This window comes from Triturus cristatus, chromosome 4_1, assembly GCF_964204655.1.
Source record: "Triturus cristatus chromosome 4_1, aTriCri1.1, whole genome shotgun sequence".
NCBI lineage: Eukaryota > Metazoa > Chordata > Amphibia > Caudata > Salamandridae > Triturus > Triturus cristatus.
In genome coordinates, this window is record NC_140585.1 from 823029870 (window position 1) to 823052648 (window position 22779).

The 22779-nt window shown below is 47.8% G+C and overlaps 1 protein-coding gene across 3 annotated transcripts in view; it reads left to right on the top strand.

Annotated features, from left to right (window-relative positions):
* The window catches only part of USP6NL (USP6 N-terminal like), a 1094021-nt gene that overhangs the window by 822129 nt on the left and 249113 nt on the right, over positions 1-22779 (top strand). The window lies entirely within an intron of this gene.

A 22779-nucleotide genomic window follows, 5' to 3' on the forward strand; every position in this document is an offset into this window, starting at 1 on the left:
GACCCAGTTCTCTGGCTCCAGAGCAGCTCTGCTGACCTGGTTCTCTGGCTCTAAAGCAGCTCTGCTGACCTGGTTCTCTTGCTCTAAAGCGGCTCTGCTGACCTAGTTCTCTGGCTCTAAAGCAGCCCTGCTGACCTTGTTCTCTCCCTCTATAGCAGCCCTGCTGACCTGGTTCTCTGTCTCTAAAGCAGCTCTGCTGACCTGGTTCTCTGTCTCTAAAGCAGCTCTGCTGACCTGGTTCTCTGGCTCTAAAGCAGCTCTGCTGGCCTGGTTCTATGGCTCTAGAGCAGCTCTGCTGACCTGTTTCTCTGGCTCTAGAGCAGCTCTGCTGACCTGGTTCTCTGCCTCTAGAGCAGCTCTGCTGACCTGGTTCTTAGGCTCTAGAGCAGCTCTGCTGACCTGGTTCTCTGGTTCTACAACGGCTCTGCTGACCTGGTTCTCTGGCTTTGAAGCATCTCTGCTGACCTGGTTCTCTCCCTATAAAGCAGCTCTGCTGGCCTGTTTCTCTCGCTATAAAGCAGCTCTGCTGACCTGGTTCTCTCCCTCTGAAGCTGCTCTGCTGACCTGGTTTTCTCCCTCTAAAGCAGCTCTGCTGACCTAGTTCTCTGGCTCTACAAAAGCTCTGCTGACCTGGTTCTCTGGTTTTGAAGCAGCTCTGCTGACCTAGTTCTATGGCTCTAGAGCAGCTCTGCTGACCTGGTTCTCTCCCTCTATAGCAGCTCTGCTGACCTGGTTCTCTCCCTCTGAGGCAGCTCTGCTGACCTGCTTGTCTGCCTCTAAAGCAGCTCTGCTAACCTGGTTTCTCTTGCTCTACAGCAGCTCTGCTGACATGGTTCTTAGGCTCTAGAGCAGCTCTGCTGACCTTGTTCTCTGGCTGTACAACGGCTCTGCAGACCTGGTTCTCTGGCTCTAAAGCGGCTCTGCTGACCTGGTTCTCTGGCTCTAAAGCAACTCTGCTGACCTGGTTCTCTGGCTCTAGAGCAGCTCTGCTGACCTGGATCTCTGGCTCTAGAGCAGCTCTGCTGATCTGATTCTTAGGCTCTAGAGCAGCTCTGCTGACCTGGTTCTCTGGCTCTATAACGGCTCTGCTGACCTGGTTCTCTGGCTATAGAGCAGCTCTGCTGACCTGGTTCTCTGGCTCTACAACGGCTCTGCTGACCTGTTCTCTGGCTTTGAAGCAGCTCTGCTGACCTGGTTCTCTGGCTCTAAAGCAGCCCTGCTGACCTGGTCTTAGGCTCTAGAGCAGCTCTGCTGACCTGGTTCTATGGCTCTAAAGCAGCTCTGCTGACTTGGATCTTTGGCTTTGAAGCAGCTCTGCTGACCTGGTTCTCTGGCTCTACGGCTCTGCTGACCTGGTTCTCTGGCTCTAAAGACGCTCTGCTGATTTGGTTCTCTGGCTCTAGATCAGCTCTGCTGACCTGGTTCTCTCCCTCTAAAGCAGCTCTGCTGACCTGGTTTCTCTGGCTCTACAGTAGCTCTGCTGACCTGGTTCTCTGGCTCTAGAGCAGCTCTGCTGACCTGGTTCTCTGGCTCTAGAGCAACTCTTTTGACCTGGTTCTTAGGCTCTAGAGCAGCTCTGCTGACCTGGTTCTCTGGCTCTACAACGACTCTGCTGACCTGGTTCTCTGGCTCTAAAGCAGCTCTGCGGACCTGGTTCCCTGGCTCTAGAGCAGCGCTGCTGACCTGGTCCTCTGGCTCTAGAGCAGCTCTGCTGACCTGGTTCTCTCCCTCTAAAGCAGCTCTGCTGACCTGGTTCTCTGGCTCTAAAGCAGCTCTGCTGACCTGGTTCTCTGGCTCTAAAGCAGCTCTGCTGACCTGGTTCTCTCCTTCTAAAGCAGCTCTGCTGACCTGGTTTCCCTGGCTCTACAGCAGCTCTCCTGACCTGGTTCTCTGGCTCTAGAGCAGCTCTGCTGACCTGGTTCTCTGGCTCTAGAGCAGCTCTGCTGACCTGGTTCTTAGGCTCTAGAGCAACTCTGCTGACCTAGTTCTCTGGCTCTGCTGACCTGGTTCTCTGGCTCTAAAGCGGCTCTACTGACCTGGTTCTCTGGCTCTAAAGCAGCTCTGCTGACCTGGTTCTCTCCCTCTAAACCAGCTCTGCTGACCTGGTTCTTAGGCTCTAGAGCAGCTCTGCTGACCTGGTTGTCTGGCACTACAACGGCTCTACTTATCTGGTTTTCTGGCTCTAAAGCAGCTCTGCTGACCTGTTTCTCTGCCTCTAGAGCAGCTCTGCTGACCTGGTTCGCACGGCGACTTAAAAACCTGAGGATAAGTGGCAGGATAGAATGCGGGGTAGATAAAAATCATGGCGAAGCAAGAACAATACTGTTGTGTGTTGAGGCAACAAAAGCAAAGTAAATACCATGCGGCACAATGTTTTTGATATGCTGAAGCGCTGAAATGTATGTGTCTGCCTTGTATAGTTGTATCGTGCAGTGAAACTGAAACCTAAATCAAGGTGGGAGCGTGTGAAAGCTTACATCGCTAGAGAGGAGATGCCATGCGCGTGCACATCGCCTGTCCGTGCACGTACATGGTTTGTCTCCCTTCGCGCACCAAACCGACAACAATATCTCGCCAAGGCGAAACGGGGCATGCGCTGCATTCGCTAGGCGAGACCTAAAAAGGACCTGAGCCCTCGGTAATATGGCGCTCATGAGAAAGGAGCAAGGCACCTGCTAAGACCGGTACCAGCGTGCCTACAAGGAAAGGAAACGTGGGCTACACCAATCTTGATCACAGACTACTCGTTCTTTTAGATGACGATTGCTGTTATCTAAGTGTTATATATATTTGTGTTTTATGTATACATTTTTAGCTAAATGAAATATTTGTATTTGGTGTATGTACGTGTTGCACAACATCTTAAATAGTAGAGTACTGTATTTTCCTCTTATTATTTTACTTATACTTTAGCCTTTCTACATAGGCTACATTATCTCAAAGTAACCTAGGGGTTTTTCTTGTTTGTGGGTTTCAGTTGATCCGGTTCCCTTTGTTTTTAGGGGTCAATCTCTTTCATTGTGAATCCTATTGCCTTCACCAATTTCTTGTTTCTCTTTTAATGGGAAAGAATGAAGAGCAAGAGACTGCATTAAGTGTTGACCAAATAAAGCACATTTCAATCTTCTTCACTTCCAGAATTGGTCAATAGAAATTATCTTTGAATTATTTCCTTTTTTGATGTGTTTTTTGCTTCATGCAAAACGTTAATCTATTTTTTGTAAGCTCTTGCAGAAACTACCCCAACCATGGGTTAAGGATGATTTTGTGGTTATTTGACCTTGGGAATATTTCCTTGGTAGGGATCAGAGATTTATGATTATTTTATGATCATTAAATGTTTAGCATTTTTTGGGACGGAAATGTCCTCTGCAAGGTAAAGGGCACATACTCCTGCGTGCCCAACTGTACTGTTGTCTGGGCCCATAATGCTGCTTTGTGTTGTCGTAGGCAGTAACAGTGAACAGTTCCCTTTAACATGTGTCACTGGAATGAGGCCTATGGGCTAATTCACCTTTTTAGGTCTCGCTGGCGTTGCAGCGCGAAGCGCTGTCGCCAAGGAGAACTATTGTTGCCGTGATGCCTCTCAAGGGAGACAGACCGGGGCACGCGCAGCGATCGGGGTCTGTGGACGCGCTTCTGAGACGCGCTTGCGCAGTCGCACATGCACACACACAGACACACACGTGCGCGCACACACCCCGCCGCTGCCCTGCCGCTGCCGACCCCCCCCTCACCGCATCCGCGGCTGCCTAACGTGCGCGCACACACCTCGCCACCGAGATGCCTCTCAAGGGAGACAGACCGAAGCCGCACTGTTCGAAATTTACAGATTATATTGGCATTGTCAGCAAATGGCAGCTTGCGGGTGAACGATAGGGTATGGGGGGGATTAGTCTCTGCACTATGTGGTGCACAATTGAGATTAGTAAATTATATAACGATGGTGTGGGTATAGGATGGCTATGGGTACACACCCTTTAAAATTAGTGTTACGTACAGTACGATTGCATGTGCACACCCTCTTATTATTATGGTGAAACTACACTGCACACCCTTTATTTGCATGTACGAATAGACATGCGCACAACCTATATTATGTATGCTGGTACTATATGTTCATCTTAAAAATAATAGTTCAAAATGCACAAAAGAAATGCACCGATGCTTATTCTTCCAGCTGAGGAGGCAAAATCATGATGCGACAGCAGGCTCTTGCAACACTCATGGAACTTGCTTGGAGTAAACAAAACCATGTCACCTCGCTACAGAAACAACTGAGATTTTGGAAAGAGGCTGCAGGACGGAGAGAATATTCTGGCCACAAAACAGGATTACACACAACTGTCCCATATGACTGCATCTGCTCCACTGAAGACCACTCCCAGCGATGACCCCCCACACTCATCACGCCGCCCCTAAGACACACAGCCGCGCCACTCCCACCATGACAGTCTCTGTCTCTCCTCACCTGCTGTCACCCTGCAGCGGCGGCTCCTGCAGACGGCCACTGCACACCTCCATCGCCGCAGCCGGTCACTGCTGCACCAGCCGCTCCCCTTCACTCCCAATCCATAGAAGCTGCCTGGCTGGCCCAGCCTCGTAGGTGTCCCGCCCCCCACTTCCGGCTTCCGGGAACGAACGAACTACAGCTCCCGGCGTACCTTGGGTCTACAGCTTCCGGCGCACACTGCGAGTGCTGCCTGCGAGCTCATCAGGCCCCGCCCACTGCCTGCAGATGTTGGGAACGTTAAGGTGAATAAAATAAATCTTTAGAGTTGGACGAGCTAACAAATAAACAGGGGTAGCAGAGGAACGGATCGGTTCTGGCTCCGAGAGTCAGTGCACAAGCCGAGTCTTTAAAATATTTGGCCTTGTAATAGGGTGACCAGATTCTCAAAACAACAAGCATTTGCCATGCAATAGGTCTCGCAGTTACACAAGTTAAAGCTATTTGGCATTGTAAATGACAATGCCTTTTATTTATGTTTTGAAAACGAAAACAAAAATAAAAGGCATTGTTATTTGCAATGTCAATAGCTCAAACTCACGTAAATGCGAGACCTATTGCATTGCAAATGCTTGTTTAAACTTAAGCTGCTGTGTGCTTAACTCACCCTTGACCTATATCAGTTAAATCTAGAGTGCTACACAGTGCAGGAGTAGTAACTCCACTCTGGATGTATATGTTCCTGGGAAGCACAAACCAGGAAGGATGCAGTGTTGTGCAGGTTACGCATGTTGACTGTGTGTGTTTGCAAAGAGCACACCGTGGCACAATACAGAAAGGATACAGTACTTGGCAGTGTGCACAGTGATTGGGTGTTCTGGATGTGTGTTCACCCGGGATGGTATAATACATAGATGTGACAGTACTGGACAATCAGGCTCACAATGGGGCAAACTTGGAAAATGGACTGAGACCCCAGATTGGTATACTGAAGTTGAGGTTGCCACCCAAAGTGTGTCTACTGTCCTTTCAGACCCAGCTTTGTGGGACTGGCAGCGATGGCGGGGGCGCTAGTGAAGGGACATACCTTTTTACATTCCTTCTTAAGGGACAGGTGTGTGAAAGGTGTGTGTGCTGTGTAGTATGCAGAGTGTGTGGACTCTCTGTTTGTCTTTGAAGGAAGTATGGAATTCATGTTGGATTCAGTGCGCGAGACAATATGAACTGGTGAGGGCTTTGTGTTAGGTTGCCCAGGTCACTGATGGTCTGGGAGCTTGTCCACTGTGCATACCCCAGAAATTTAGGTCATAGAGGGATAGAGTGCCCTGTAAACACAGTAACATTGGTGCTGTTGTATATATCTCCATGAACTTTGGCATTTAGCAAATAAAGCTCAGTGCAAGGCTGGGCAGACTCTGCGTCCCACATTGCCAAGACGAGTTAGGCACAGGGCCTGGCTGTAGGCCATGTACAGGAAAGAATGGATACAGAAAGGGGCTGAAAACCTGGTTATTCACTCTATAGTCACTCCATGCATCAACTACCTATTAAGCAGTGCTCAGCACCAGGACATACTTGGGTGACTGTTGCGCTTAAGAAGTTTAATTAACATAACATACTGGGCAGGTGAATGCGGTACATCATAAAAAATGGAATTCACTGGAAAAAAAACATTAAGGACAGTTATGGTTCAGTGAGGACAAAACCAAACAAGCATTTGCAATGCAATAGGTTTCGCATTTACGCAAGTTTGAGCTATTAACATTGCAAATAACAATACCTTTTATTTTTGTTTTTAATACATAAATAAAAGGCAGTGTCATTTACAATGCCAATAGCTTAAAATTGCGTAATTGCGAGACCTATTGCATTGCAAATGCTTGTTCCTATTAGTTGCCAAACCGTTACAGCTGCTTTTTGTCAAATGCTGATTAAAAGTAAAAAAAAGACTAGTCAGACATTAGAATTTTTACTAATTGAAATTAAGCCGATTCTTGCAGATCCGTTATTTCCAGTCTAAGTATGCTTTATCTGCTCAAGTGATGCTGATAAGAATTAGCAAGGATTGTAGGAACCTGGGAGCACCAATGTTGGCATCTTGGCGATAAGAGAACAGCATGTCTGCCTGGCCTCTAATGTTTGGGTGCTGTTCTTGGCTGCAAGAGGATCTTTATAACTTGTTCTGTCACGTCTAGCCAGCTTTCCACATATCACCCATGCACCAAAATGTGCAGCCTGCTTACGTTTTCACCGTATTCTTGGTCAAATGACCCTATTACCAGGAAGTAATGTGGTGAGTTACCTTTGTTTACGGTTTGTTATTGTGACTTAATTAGTGAGGATATGTGACCTGGTGGCTAATTCTTTGTTTACAGCTTCAGGGCGCTGAAACATAAAGGTCAGTGGCACCGGGCCCAGAGCCCTATGGAGCCCATTGATTTCTGACAACTCTGTAGTTTACAAGCCGAACTGCAGTCAACGGGGCCGTTTCCCCTGGTTGTACCAAGTCCCAGGGCATCCTTCCTAGGCTACTACACCCGCAATCACTGTTCATGCTTTTAGTTCCAAGTAGTACTGATCAGGGACTTCAGGGCACTTCATGAATTTAGTTGTTTTTCGGCTGCAAGGAAATAGCTTTCTTTTGTAATAGTTTTCAGCGGAAAATATAATTCACTTGATGATTTTCAGCCGACATTTGGTCCAGTGCTACGTGTAACACATTCACCCAGTATTGGCCTTTTCAGACAACCGCACTATGCATTCTGGGAATTGTAGTTTCTATTTTAACACTGTATGTTCTCAAAAATTGCAGTTAACAGTGTACTGCTGGATTAAAATCCAGGCATGGTGGTGACGGCTGGCACTTGGCGGGTATGTCAGTTTTCGAAGCCCACTCCCTGACCCTCGCTTGTGGCTCTCTGACGAGGTCTGTGAACTATGACTCCGCCTTTTCTCAAACCAGATTAAAACGAGTGGTGCGCGCGCCCCACAGCGAACATGTGGTTTCAATGATCGCGCCCGTGTCTGGGCACAATCATTGAAACCACATGGCCTTTGGTGCGTGTAATAGACACTAATAGGCCATGGGTGGAGCAATGCGTCCGCCTTTGGTCTATTGCATGCCGTCTTTGGGAAAAACAAGCACGCAAAGGCTAATCGCGGAAGCCAAAAGGAAAAGCACACGCACGAGCATGTGCGATTCCAAGCTCCGTTTTAAAACCCAGTACAAAAGGGCTCTCGCCTGCGCGAGCAGTGCTGCGCACTGCAACGCTAGGGCGCGAGCCCTAAAAAGGCATTTAAATTTGTAAGTCATTCTTTGTAACACACAATGCACTCTATAATTCATGCCCTTGCCAAGCTCAGTACACCCATACGCCGACTGAATGTATAGAAAGAAATATTGAGGCTTACAAAGAGCAAAACATGTGCATTGTGTGTTGCACCGCTATAACTGGCGATTGTCAAGGCTGTTTCAGCTTTGTTTCCACCTCCTGGAGTAAGCGGTGCATTGCTCTTCCTCATCATCTTTAGAGTCAAGTGTTAAAGGGAACACTTTGTAATATACTTTAGGGTTCAGTAGACTGAAGTCAAGGACACCAGGTGTAAATAAATCAAGTTGTCACAATTGGGGCTCTGCATCTAATGATGGCCCTGGGGTGACTTGAACTGGGTCTCCCACCTGCTGTCAGGTGAGTGTAGCACATGACACTGTTCTCAGCGATGCAAAAAATCCCTCTTCCTGGCTCAGAACTCAACAACTTTTATTGAACTGAGGCTGCCCTTTACTGGAGAAGGCCAGAGCCATGCCGTCAACTAAACTGTGAATTTGTTAAGGAGTGCACACTTATAATTCAGCTGTGACGCTGTGGTTTTTGTGGATTATCACGACGGCAACCAGGTTTCATTGTGCGCCTGTCTAGTCGCAGGCATGACCTGCACTAGATGCTCAGGTGTGCTAAACCGATGCTTGTCAGGTGGAAAGTGTCTTAGATTTTACATGCGATAGGGAGAGATGTTTCACCAGTTACATTGGTTTACTCCTTCAAATCATTTCTAACAAATTACCTCAGACAAGGTTAAAGTATGTTCTCTCTTTCTGTCTCCCAGAATTAAAGCGTTTTCTTGGAAGTGCTTTAACCACAGGATAGAAAACGACCGTTCACATTTGTGGAAATTAAAATGTAAAATCTACAATGAAGCCACAGTTGGGTGTCCTATTTGCCTGATTGCACCTTTCAAGTCGTTGCAGAGTGACATTGCCATGGGCAGGTGCGCTTCTCACCGGGTGAACGGTGCACTCTGTAGTATGTTGTAAATATTCGGTTTTCTCGGATCCGAATTGAGTCCTTCCCCAGTAATGCCCTTATTTTAGTTCTCACTACTCATACCGGAAGCAAAGAGATCGTGAACCACTGCGGTGAATTGAAGAGACACTTACAGATCCTATTGCTATAAACGGAGCGTCCTTTGGATTGTAGGTAACAAGAAATGACCCTCCACTGGGGTCAGGACTGAAGATAATGACATTACCTCGCGGGAAGCTGGAGGCTTCATATATAGTCTTCGCTAATGTGGCGCGAGCAGCTTTCACAAATCCTTTAATGTGTCTGGTGTGCGCCTCGGAGGACTCGGGAGAAGGGGGTTTGCTGCTGTCTGCACCTGATGGACTCTGGTGCTTGGGGCCCTGGGCGCCCTCGTGCTGGCTTCCGAGGAGGGGGCCCCAGTAAAACTGACTTTGTTCACTTGGCCAGTGACCTGTGGCTGTGAAATAATCGGAACATAGATTTTGATGTCAAAGAAGTACAGGAAGGAATGCCTAGAATTTCCAGCTTCATTCTTTCAAAGTAATGTAGGTACCCTTTGAGTGTTTTTTCAAAGCATGTACAAATGACACACTTTCCACGTCCACTACTGATTACTGGCTGTACTCTTCTGTGGACCTCACTTATTTGGTTACCCCGGAGTTTCTAAGTGACCTCCGACCATAAAACTCTCTTGGTTACACATGTCCGCCCTTGAGCTCTTTCATTTCCATATGGAGGCAGTCAGGCCGGCCCCCCTTTGTTGAGCAGCTGGCTGATTGTCCCATTACATTTATTAATGTTGAAGTCTCCAGGGCTGCTGCCCTGTGAATTTAGGTCTGCTTGTAACAGTCGCCCATGTCCACTCGCTCAGGGTCACCCCAGTGGAGTTAGCACGCAGACCAATGCTTCATTCGTATTACTTAAGGCAAGATTACCTCTGTCTGAGCGATGTCTGATGTGCCGCGCTGCACTGCATCACTTGCTCAGTTATCTATGTAAACAAAGTGATTTAAAGACGTCTATTTCTCTGCCAGTCCATCTGGGAACAGTGGTACAAACTTGGCATTGCCACCCCTAGCTGTGCAAATTTGCTTTATTAATAAAAATGAACACATTGTTATCTCTCGAGTGGCATAAATAAAAGGTGCCACACAATTTTGTTGTGGAATATTAGATTGTTGCAAGTTTATTGACAACACAAGTTGTCTTAACTCACAGGTGATCTAAGTAGTGGTAGGCAAGCTGAGGTCATCTGACAGCAATCCGTAGACAGCCGTAGCGCCCTGGGCTGTCCCTTTCTTTTATTGGTGTGTACAGTGTTCGGTATTTGTATCCATCGTTAAGACTGACGTAAATGATCACTCCCCTGTGAAATAATGCGTTCCCGAGCCAGGACCAGAGGTGCCTAACTGTCCCCAGGGGTTAAAGATCTTCCGCATTCATCTGATGACACCGTATTGGCACCTTTGACCTGAGGAATACTCAGCTGCCAATCAGATTTCATTAATTATCTGAAAGCATTTTCTAATCCATTTAGGATTGCCAAGTTCCCTGCCTTATGATTTTGGTTGAGAGAAGATACTTAGTGTCTTTGGTGAGTGTGTGTAGGGAAAACATATTTTAGTTTGATCTTGCAGTTTTACTTAATAACTTTGCTTATTTGAGTAGGCGAGTGGCAATCTCCCCTCCCCCCCCATTCTGTCTCTTAAAAGCCCGGAAATCTTAACTTGAAAAGTTGTTTTGTGGTGCTGCCCATGGATGTCATGTAGGGGTCGCCGTGGGTCGTAGCTGCGACCCCTGGTTTGCCTTTTGCAACCCCTAGGACTGCCTTTGTGACCCCCTGGACTCAGAGGTGTCAAATTCAGTGCCAGGAACACAGGGGCAGTTGGGGATCCACTCTCTTTATTTTCTGTCATTTTTTGATTACACTAATAATGAAGAAATAAAATATATAATTCTCTAATAGTGTAATCAACATTGAGTACAAGAAGCTGGAATATGCCCTTCCAATGCAGCTTAGTAAGTAAAAATGCTTTTAAATGTATGTTGTGTGTGTGCTTGTAGGTGAGGGTGTGTTTGTGTGAGTGTATCTGTGTGAATTTGTTTGTGTGTGTGAGTGAAAGGGGAGATCAAAGGTCGTGTGATGTCACTTCCACTACCCCTTGCATTTCAGTGAATTGACGTCCATGGTGCTGCCCTTACCTCTCAACCAGCCAACCAAGCTATATGCACTAGAGGAAAGACTGTGGTTTAGCAGGATACAAACACTAAATGTTTTCCCCCTTTAAATGCTGCCTTTTGTGCAGCGTGGGTAATAGCAGTGGTGCTTTAAAGAGAACTATGGCATAAGTTTAGAAACTGGGCCACCACTGTGTACTGTGCATGTTGTTGGTGTCAGCCCATTCCGTCTTTGAATGGCCTCACATCCTAATCTTCCTCTTGTCCTCAGACCCATATCTGCCGTTTTAGTCTACTTTCCTAGGCGTTTCTTTCCTGATGCCTTTCCTACATCTTTTATGGCTCTATTCAACATGTTCTTACCCTTCCGGGGAGTAATGGAGTCCTGAACTAGGAATGTTCGCTTCATCTCATAAAAGAAATTTGTTAAGTCAAACAGAACTTTTCCTCTGCACTTTGTACCAATCTTTTCTTATCCCATTTCTTGGACCTCTTCTATGTTTCTGTGCTTAGCGACTTCATTTTTAGGTCGCTGTCTACCAGACACCACAGCTGGCTGGTTTGCTTACGACTTCTTTTGGGCATTCGGAAAGCTTCCCTGGGAATGCATTTCACTCATTTCCTACTACTGGCTTAGTGGTTTATATCTCACAGTTGCTTGCTTTCTATTTGCTAACTTTATTTTTTTTAGGCTGTTCAACTTGAGTTTGTCCCTCCCAAGACCATTTCTAGTTTACTGTATTCTTCCGAGTACTCTGTTTCTGTAAAATCATGTTCAAATCTTGTCACATTTGCTGTGCATTAAAAGACAGAGGTCAGATGTCACGCTTGTCTTCCAAGAGAGGTTAGTGTTTAATTTTTTCTCTGACTTCAAAGTGAGAGAATTTATGTGGTAATCCTGCTGAGTAACCATGTGAAAGGATAGGGCATAGGATGTTATTTTTTCTAGCACACAACAAAATAAATTAGTGTTGATATTTCAGAATATATTAGAATTAATAAAGTACAAATGAAGGAATTTTTTGTTGCTGTAATTCTGCAGTGTCCTCGAAACATTTGAATACGAGCAACACACATCAGTACATTAGATGATGACATTTACACACATTCTCATACATTAGATGATATTTACACACATTATCATTTGTGATCAGTGAAAGTGTATGTATGTGCAAATATAATGGTCATTTCAATTGAAAATGTGTTGTCTGTAATGGCAATGTACTACCACACCATGCATACTCCACACTACGCTACTCCAGTGGCGTAACATGGGCCCTCACAGCCCGAGCGGAGGGGGGCCTAAGCTCCTAGTGCTCTGGCCGGAGAGCGCCTGATTGAGTCCAGAGGGGGCCCCTCCACGTACCTTGTAGGGGGCCGCCCTCAAGTTTCGTTATGCCACTGCGCTGTTCCACTTTACAGCACTCCACTCTACAGCACTCAACTCAATTCTATGCCCTTCCACACTATGCCACGTCGCTCCATTTTACGACTCTCCACTCTACTATATGTCACTCCACATTACTCCACTCCAAGACAGGCCACTTGATTCCACGTCACTCACTCCACGACACATGCCACTCTGCTCTATGCCACTCCACTGTATGCTCCTCCACTCTACGCCCTCAACTCCACATGACTTACTCCAATCTACCCTACTCCACTCTACCCCAGTCTATCCAACTCCTGTCTACCCCAATCCACTCCACTCCACCCAATCTACCCCGCTCCACTCCAATCTGCTCCACTCAATCTACCCCACTCCACTTCAATCTACCCCACTCCACTTCAATCTATCCCACTCCAGTCTAAACCAATCTACCCCAATCTACTAGTCTACATCCAATCCCGCCCACTCCATCTCAAACTGCCCCACTCCTCCTCAACCTACCTCAGTCCAATTGACCCCACTCCATTCCAGTTTACCATACTCCATTCTAATTTACCCCACTCCAATCTTCACTCCACTCCAATCTTCACTCCACTCCAATCTATCCCACTTCACTCCAACCTATTCCACTTCAATCTATTCCACTTCACTACAATCTACTTCACTCTACTCCACTCCAATCTACCTTGGTGTACCCCACTCCAATCTTCCACAATCTGTCCCATTCCACTCCACCCCACTATAATCTACCTCACTCAGCTCCAATCTCCACTCCAATCTACCCCAGTCCACTCCAATCTACCCCACGCCATTCAACTCTTTCAAATCAAACCTAATCTATCCTGCTCCAATATACCACAATCTACCCCGCTCCACTCCAATCTACCCCGCTCCACTCCAATCTACCCCACGCCATTCAAATCTACCCCACTCCATTCTAGTCTAACCCACTCCAATCTATCCCACCCCAATCCAATCTACCCCACACCACACTACCCCACCCCACTCTAACCTACTCTAGTCTATTCCAATCTACCCCACTCCACCACAATCTACCCCACTCAACTACAATCTATCACAATCTATCCCACTCCGAACTATCCCAATTTACCCCACTCCATTCCAATTTACTTTACTTAAATCCACCCACTCTTTCCCACTTCAATCTAATCTACCCACTCCACCCTAGTCTACCCCATTCCAATCTACCCCACTCTACACCACTCCGATCTACCCCACTCCAATCTACCCCACTCCAATCTACCCCACTCAAATCTACCCCACTCAGAACTACCCCTTGTACTGTTCCCCAATCTACTCCACTCCCCACTCCACTAAACTCCACTCCACCCCAATCTACCTCACACCACTCCAATCTACTCCACTCTACTACAATCTACCCCACTCCATTCCACCACAATATACCCCACTCCACCCAAAATGACTCCACTCAAAACAACCCACTCCTGTTGATCCCACCCCACTCCAGTCTACCCCACTCAACTCCAGTTTACCCCACCTGACTCCAATCTACCCTTCTCTAACACACCCAATCTACGCCACTCCAATCTATCCCACTTCACCCTTCCCAAATCTACTCACTCCACTCCAATCTATTGATCTCCCCTCCAATCTACCTCACTCCACTCTACCCCACTCCAGTCCATCATAATCTACCCCACTCCAATCCACTCAATCTACCCCACTCCACTTCACTCCAGTCTACCCCACTGCAGCACATTCCACTTACATCTTCCCCACTCCAGTTTTACCCACTCCAATCTACCCCAATCTACACCACTCCCCTCCACTCCATTCTACCGCACTCCACCCTAATCTATCCCATCCTAATCTACCCTGCACCACCCTATTCTAATCTACCCTATCCCAATCGACCTCACTCGTCTCCAATCTACCCTAATCCAGTTTACCCACTCCAGTCCAATCTACCCCACTCCCGTCCAGTACACTACTATAATCGACCCAGTTTACCCCACTTCACTCCAATCTCTTACACTCCAATGTACCCCACTCTACCCTAACCCCTCCACTCCCAGCTACTCCAATCCAATCTATCCCACTCCACTCTACCCCAATCTACTACACTCAACTCTGCCACAATCTCTCCCACTCCAGTTCACTCCATTCTACCCCACTCTAGTCAACCCAGCTCCACCCCATTCTACCCAACTCCACCCTAGCCCACTCCAATCCACTCTTCCCCAATCTACTGCACTCCAATCAACCCCAGAATACCCCACTTCACTCTACCCTAATCCACCCCAGTCTACCCTACCCAAAACTACCCACCCCACTCAACTCCAATTTACCTTGCTTAACTCCACTTTACACCACTACAACCTACCCCACTACAATCTATCCCACTTTGCCCCACTCCACTTTGGCCCAATCTACCCCACTATACCCCAGTCTGCTCCACTCTATTCCATTCAACCCCATTCCACTGTACCCCAATCTACCTCACTCAAATCTACCCGAATCTACCCCACCCACCCCACCCCACCTAACACCACAAACTTTTAGCCATGCTGTGCAGCAGCCACACTGGTATACAACATGGCTAAAACACATGGCCGAAGACAAAAGCTCTCGCATAGACGGGACCAGTTGGCTTTGCCAATGCTTGTATTTTATATATTGTGTTTCCTTTCTCCTTTTGTGGTCAGGAAAACTGCCCTTTCCTAGCCTCCTGAACATTTTCTTGTAACTAAAAAGCATTTCATCATGAAATATAGATGACGCTGTCAGGGTACCCCCAATTATTTATCTCGATGTGTTCAGCCTGGTGCAGTTGTCATACACAGCTTCAGTTATGCGTGTTCCTGGCAAGGTATTTTTTTCGGTAAGCTTGTCAGATATTGATTTCTCTTTGTTTTGTTGCTCATTGGTAGATTGTTAGATTTATTTGTTTATGTAGTCGATTGTTTACTGCCAGACTATCTGACAGAAAGGTAAGATGCTTTAGACTGATGAACTATTGAAAAAATGAGAGATATCTGCCTGTACCTTTCAACAAGCAAAGCACAAGATGGCATCTGAGGCACGGAGGACGTTAAGTGGGCCGGGTCCCTCCGGGTCTCAGACTGGGTAGTAATTAAAAGCTAACATTGAAGCGGTCTTTATTGGGCCCTGAGATCATGTCCTTGACTTTACAAACAAAAATAGTGCTCGATGTCTGAACAATGAAAGTACAGATCGTTATGGTGATCCAATTCAGCCATGTAGTTCCTGTTTATATTTCACGTTTTACTTTGTCTTCCATTCTGTAAGGGCGTTCATTATTCCTTGGAAGTTATGTTTCTGTAGTTTTGTTTAGCAGCATATCACTCTTGTGTGGTGGATACTTAAGATAGTGTCCTATCCATGTGTTTATAATGGACTACGATTGAGAGTTCTGGGGTTGAGGCTGCAGGGAGTGCAGGTTTCTCACAGTGGCTGTTACAGTTTAAAAAGGTGTTCAGAATGCATGATCATCCAATCATTGGCCTCTCTGCAGAGCCCACAGAACAGTGGTCACATATTCCAGTTGCAACTATGATTCTATGCAGGTGTGCATGAAAGCGATAACAGTAGTCCAAATACTGACAAGGAGTAAGTACATGAAGATGCAGTGCTTAGAGGGGAGTGTGTGTGGTTTGTCTGTGCGAGGGATGATGAAGTAAAGGGAATGCTTGGAAGTACATACAGTGGAGAGTGATAAGACGGCGCTGAAGAGGAAAGAAATGAGGTGTGAGATACACAGATGGAGGATTTCAGAAAGACATGAAGAGGAAAAGAGCGCAAGTGACTAACATAGACTTCAGAGGAATATGGTGTGGAGGGACTAAAACGGGAGTGGCTGATACACTCCGAGGACTACTACCCCTTCCACAGACCTCGGTAATGTTTAATTCACAGTCTCGTCATTTCAGAATTGAAACATTTTCAATGTTATTTCCAGCAGAATCATTGTTGCTGCTCAATCTTATACAGGTAGCAAAAGTTGGCAACGTCAATAGTTCTGGGTTGTTTTAAGTGTGTGTCAGTTATTGTTATATATATCTTCATTCAATAACTTGAAGCACAGAAGCAGCACAATATGAGTAGGGCAGCACACTATAGGAAGCACAGATTTTTGTTTCCATGCTTAAGCTTTGCCCTTACTTGCGTAGGCCACTCCCCTTTTAGAGCACACCACCCCCGTGTTTTTCTACTCTTCTTGAAAGCCCTGAGGACACCAAACAAAAGTCTCGAACATTCTACATTTGCGATTTTGTCGTCATCTGTATTGCTATTGGTCCTCTTCTGAGAGAGAGCACAGTTATCACCATTGGCTGTGCCAAGATGTGAGGTTTCTATTTAACCGTGTAGTAACAAAGCATGCTACACAGAGTGTGAACGTATTCTAGATAGGGTGACCAACTGGCATGAGTGCAAATTCAGGACGGTAAGTGTAACAATTCAGGAAAAGGGTCAAAATTCGGGACAAATTCAGGATAGAAGGTCAAAATTCAGGACAAAACTTTGGGACAAAAGGTAAGTTTTACAGACACATTAGAGGAAGTTGAACGATAGTATAAAAGTAAGTAAATAGATAACCACTTAAGTACAAGTCAAAATAAGTTTATATTTGGTTGACACAATCGTGCACTTCACGGTTTTTCAGTATGCGTGCAGCTTTGTGCAACTGTGCAGGTCTCTTTGTGGTAATAATCTATTTATATTGTTACTGCACTGGGTTGTCCAGTCTGATATTTTGTTTACAACTCATGGTCCTGAGCAGGCATGTTTGGTGAGAGAAGTGGTCAGGAAGATCTGCTCGGATAGACTTTGTTACTAGCATCTCACATCTGAGTGCCATTGTGAGATGTAAAGCAACACGCATGGCTGAACTAAAGGCAGGATTGCTGTGATGAATCCACTATAGGGACGCATTATTATTATTATGAAATCTGTTTATTAGCATTTGTTAATTTAGACATAGCATACATCATAAATGTAATAACCCACAGGCAATGAGTCTGGTACTCAGAGGAGTATCCGTCAGTCGTGAATGCGGTGAGCCGCGGGATCCATCGCCACTACGAGGCGTGGAGTGATGCAAACTGATAAGTGTCAGGGCCACCGCCCGAATTTGAACATATTCATTGAACAACAAAAATGGGGTAAAAGAGAACAGGTTAAACAACAGAAGCCCAACAGAACAGCAGCAGCAGGTTCGATCTTAGACCATACGACCCTCAGGATACCCCCCCCCCCGACCCGGCCCCCCCCATCCCTCATGACATATCGTTCTATGGAAGGCAAGTGTCATTGTCCGCACATCCGCCCGATTCGGCTAGGACCTCCCCGCCAATCCCCAGAGTGGGTCTCCCAGGCTCACCTCCATTCCCCTCCCCTCCAGGAAGTGGCTCCGCAGTATGTGTCCCACAGAGGCCCAGGGCATCCCCATCCAGCTGCATCAGGACCTGCAAGTGTACGTCCCATTGATTCGCTATGGGTGTGCGTCTGAGGCCTAACGTTTCCTCTCGCAAGAGAGCCGTACCCTCCGCCCCCGCCCACACTAGCAGGGAGCTCCGCCACGCCTGCGCCCGAGGGGGGCTCAGCCGTCTTCCAGCGCTTAGTAATTAACCGCTTCGCCACGATCAGGCCCAGGTCGAGGAAACGACAGGCAACCTTCGTGGGGGGGGGTTCTACGAAACAAGTGCAACAGACAGGCTGGCCAGTCCCGCCGCGCCAGCGGACCGACGCAAGTACGTAACGCTCCATGCACCGTCCGCCAGTATGAGTCGAGTGCTGGACAGCTCCATAACATGTGCACCAGTCCAGCATCCAGAGCCCTGCAGCGTGGGCATTCAGCGTCCGCCCGGTGGAAATAGCGATTGATGGAGTCGGGAGTGAGATATGCTCTGTGCAGTATGAAGTACTGGATTTGGCGAAACCGCAGGTTCCTGGGGACCCGTGTGGGCCCCCGTAACGTATCTCTCCATTCCTTGTCGGTCATGGGGCGGTCCAGATCCACTTCCCATTTACCCCGTAATGGAGACAGGTCCGCCGCCACCAGCGTGCGCAAGGAGGCCGCGAACCAGCGAATCATGTGACTGCCCCGTCCCATGACGTGGAGGTACTGCATCATGAGGTGTTGTGCCGGTTCCTCCTGAAGAGCACCCCACCGGCTCGTCAGCGTCGCGATTAGCGAGCGGTGACGGAGGAACTGACCGGCCGCTAACCCCGTCTCCTCCGCCAGTTGAGCGAACGGTATAAGCACACCATCGCGGTAGAGGTCCCCCAGCGTACAGATATCCACCGCATGCCAGTCGGCAAGCTCTGCCGGGCGCAATATCCCTCGACCGCTAGGTGAACCCTCAATCGGCATGGCAGGGGCATATGGGGTATGCAACCGAGCCAGGTAGAGGGCACGCCGATAGCACTTAGAGGCCACCGCCACTAGAAGGGGCCCCGGCTTGACCACTCTGGCCGTCGGGTGGAAGAACGCGATAATATCCGTCAGGGGGAGCGGTGGCTCCATGGATGCCGTGTCATCCCTCTCCCGGTCGGCCAACCACCTGGCCACCCATTGCAGCTGTGCTGCTAGGTAATAGTGCGCAAAGCAGGGCATCGCGAGTCCCCCCTGACCCGTGGGGAGGTACAACTTAGAGAGCGCCACTCTGTGGCGCGCGGTGCCCCACACAAAATCCCGAAGGGAGCGCTCCAAGGCGGCGAAAAAGGACACCGGGATGTAGGTCGGCAGGTTAGCAAAATAGTAGAGGAGTCTGGGCAGGGCCACCATTTTGACCAGTGCAATGCGACCCGTGACCGCAAGGGGGAGGGTGCCCCAGAAACGCATCTGGGCCCTGATCGCCGTCACCGCCCTGCCCAAGTTGCCCTCCACCAAGTCAGCGGGCCGCCGGTACACCTGAATACCCAGATAACGGAAGGTGTCCGGTTGCCACCGGACAGGCACACCCCCAAGCTGGAACCGGGGATCCAGGGCATCAACACGGAACGGGTAGAGACACGATTTGGCTCCGTTCACCCTTAACCCGGAAAGCGTTGCAAACTCCATGAGAACCCGTTCAAGGTCTCCTGAAATATTCGCCACGTCCCGCACGAAAATCAAGAGGTCATCCGCGTACAAGGAGACCTGGTGGGTGGCGTCGCCCATTGGAATGCCGTCCGTCAACACCCTCCGCAGGGTGGCCGCCAAGGGCTCAATGGCAAGCGCAAAAAGGAGGGGTGAGAGGGGGCACCCCTGCCTAGTACCTCGGCCAACCGAGATGGCCTCGGAAATATACGGGCCAGTCCTCACCCGGACCACAGGGTTCTTATAGAGGAGCGCCGCCATTTGCAGAAACCCATGGCCTAGTCCGTAATGCGATAGTGTTGCCACCAGGTAGCCCCACTCCAGACTATCGAAGGCTTTTTCGAGGTCTAACACTAGGCGGCCCGGCCGTGGCCAATGCTGTGCACCGTGTGCGGCGACACGGAAGAACCGGCGAAGATTAAACACTATAGGGACGCATTATGGGTGTTTCAGCAAGTGGAACTTAAAATATGGAATCTGACTTTGCTTATGGGGGCTTCGCACAGAGTTGCACAAGGTGACGGAAGTCACAAAGGTGCTTTTAAACTATAACATAGTTTATTTCTGAAGCCTTGCCTATTACTACAAACACAATATACATCTCAAGCACAGCTCATGGCACTCTGAGACAACAAAACATGCAAACATTTACAATTACTAGTGTAACATTCAGGTAGCAGTTGGGTGTCACTCAAAATGTCATATGCATGATGTATAGATCCCATACATAAGCACACAGCAAATCCAGAATAGTAACTCCTAGGCAAGGGAGTAGCCAGAAAATTTAAATACCTCCCACTTTGAACTAAAGCTCTTATAGCACCAAGAAAGCAAAGTAAGTTATCACAACCCTCCCCAGAATAGCTCTCTTGTCCAAGGATCTAGCCATTCATCCTTCCATCAAACCCCTGATATCCACCATTTCAAATTTCCATTCTGTCATCATTAATTCTTTCATCCATCATTCTGTCTTCCGCCATTCATTCTGTCCTTCCATCTGTGTGCCCATCCATATCCAAACCTTTTCAAGCATTTGCAAACCTATCCATCATCTATCCTTCCATCCATCATTTCACTCAACCCTCCCTTCATCTACCCTTTCACTCATCCATCCGTCATCCATTCATCCTTTCACCCAATCCATCCATCCATTCACTCATCCATCCAACCATTTATCCTTTCACCCAAGCCATCCTTTCACTTATCCAACCACTCTTCTACCCAGCCATCCATTCACTCATCCATCCAACCATTTACCCTCTCACCCATCCAGCCATCCTTTCACTTACTCATCCATCTACCCATTCACTCATCCGTCCACCCATTCAACCTTTCACTCATCCATCTATTCATTCTTCCAGCTCTCCAACCTCCCTTTCACTCATGTATGCATTCTTTCACTCATCCATCTTTACATTCTCCTTTTCACTCATCCATGCACCCTTCGCTCATCCATTCTACCAAACATTCATCCATGCTTTAACTCCTCCTTCCATCCTCCCTTTTTCTCTTCATTCCCCTTTCACTTAGTCATCTATCCTTCCATCCACCCGTCACCCATCCACCCATCCATCCAGTTGCTGACGGAAGAGGCCTATCAAGAACTTCACCCTAGATGTAGTTCCTAAAGCAAGGTGTGGGGTGGGATAGGTTGGGTTGGGGTGGGTTGGGAGAGGGTTCACTATGCCCCTGCACGTAGGCAATCTGAAAACTTGGAATTCATGAGTCCTGCATGATGCACAGTGCCAGGATGTGAGGTGACTGTGACATTATGTTGTTTCCAGGGCTTTAAGTGGGATGAAAAAACTGGGGGTCTCTCCAAGGGGCGTGTCTGGTGTAATTAAGGGCGTGGCTTGAAACACCTAAGCTAAAAATATGTGCTGAGCATAATGTGCCGCCCAACTGGTATTTTGCTGTTTCTATCATTGCATCCAGTAACATTAGACCTACAACAAGCCATGACTATTGGCTTTGTCAATTGATGTCAGTTGCATAAAATACATTTTTAAAGAGCAGCATCTATGGCTTCATTGTATACAATATTAAAAATGTTTCAGCTCTGCAATAATGAGATTGTGTAAGAACTATAACCTCTTCTTTTTAACTTTGTACATTTGTTTTGTACATTTCTTCCATCTAACCCTAACAGAATGCCCTGCCCTAGACCACGGCAGGAGGAGGCCACCACATGCTGTAACAGCCCAAACAGACCCATTGTCATTCTGTATGTGACAATGACAATCTGCCGCAGACAGAATAACAATGGGCGGGGTGGGGCTGCTCTTGTGCCCAGAGGAGTGCGAAATGGCCCCATCAGGGAGCTGAGACTTCTCCCAGGGGAACAGCTCTGCTCCCTACAAGGCCCAAAATTACGGACAAAAGGTGTCTGTAAAAGGGATCCTCCGGGACAACAGACATGCGGTCCAAATTACGGACGTTCCGTGTAATTTACGGACGGTTGGTCACCCTAATTCTAGACGAGTTTAATGTAACCTTTTATCATAGAGCAGGGGGTAAGTCAGTGAACTTAAAGCTTGCCTGTGCTGCCATGCCTTCGGACCTTCGAGTAGAGGAAGCAATCCCAACAGAAAGTTGTGTGTAGAGCGCACAAATATATGTATGACAGACAAACAAACAAACACACGCACTCATTGTATCACCAGCACTGTCACACTGCATCTCAGGGCACACCATTACAGCAACATGCATACCTTCATGCACACACTCAGAAGGAAGCTTACATTGGTTCTGTCTGCTGTATGTCTGTTATGTGAGGGAGGGAAGCTTGCGTCTGCATGCCCATGTGGTACCTGGTGTCTGTGTCTGGTAAATGAGAGAAGGAAGCTTGCCTGTACATGCCCTGGTGGTATCTGATGTCTGTGTATGTTGTGTGAGGGAGGGAACCTTGCGTCCGTATGTCTAGGTGGTACCTGGTGCCTGTGTTTGTTGTGTGAGGGAGGGACGTTTGCTTCTGCATGCCCATATGGGTGATATCTGGTGTGTGAGTCTTTTATGTGAGGGAGAGAATATTGTATCTGCAAGCCCAGGTGGGTGTTGCCTGGTATCTGTGTCTGTTATGTGAGGGAGACAAGTTTGTGTCTGCATGCCCAGGTGGGTTCCTGGTGTCTTTGTCTGTATGTATCGGAGGGAAACTTGCATCTGTCTGCTTAGGTGGGGCATACCTGGTATCTGTGTCTGTTGTGTAAGGGAGGGGAGCTTGCGTCTGCATGCCCAGGTGGTACCTGGTGTCTCTCTCTGTTGTGCGAGGGAGGGGACCTTGTGTCCGCGTCCCCAGGTGGTGCCTGGTGTCTCTGTTGTGTGAGGGAGGGGAGCTTGCATCTGCATGCCCAGGTGGTACCTGGTGTCTGTTGTG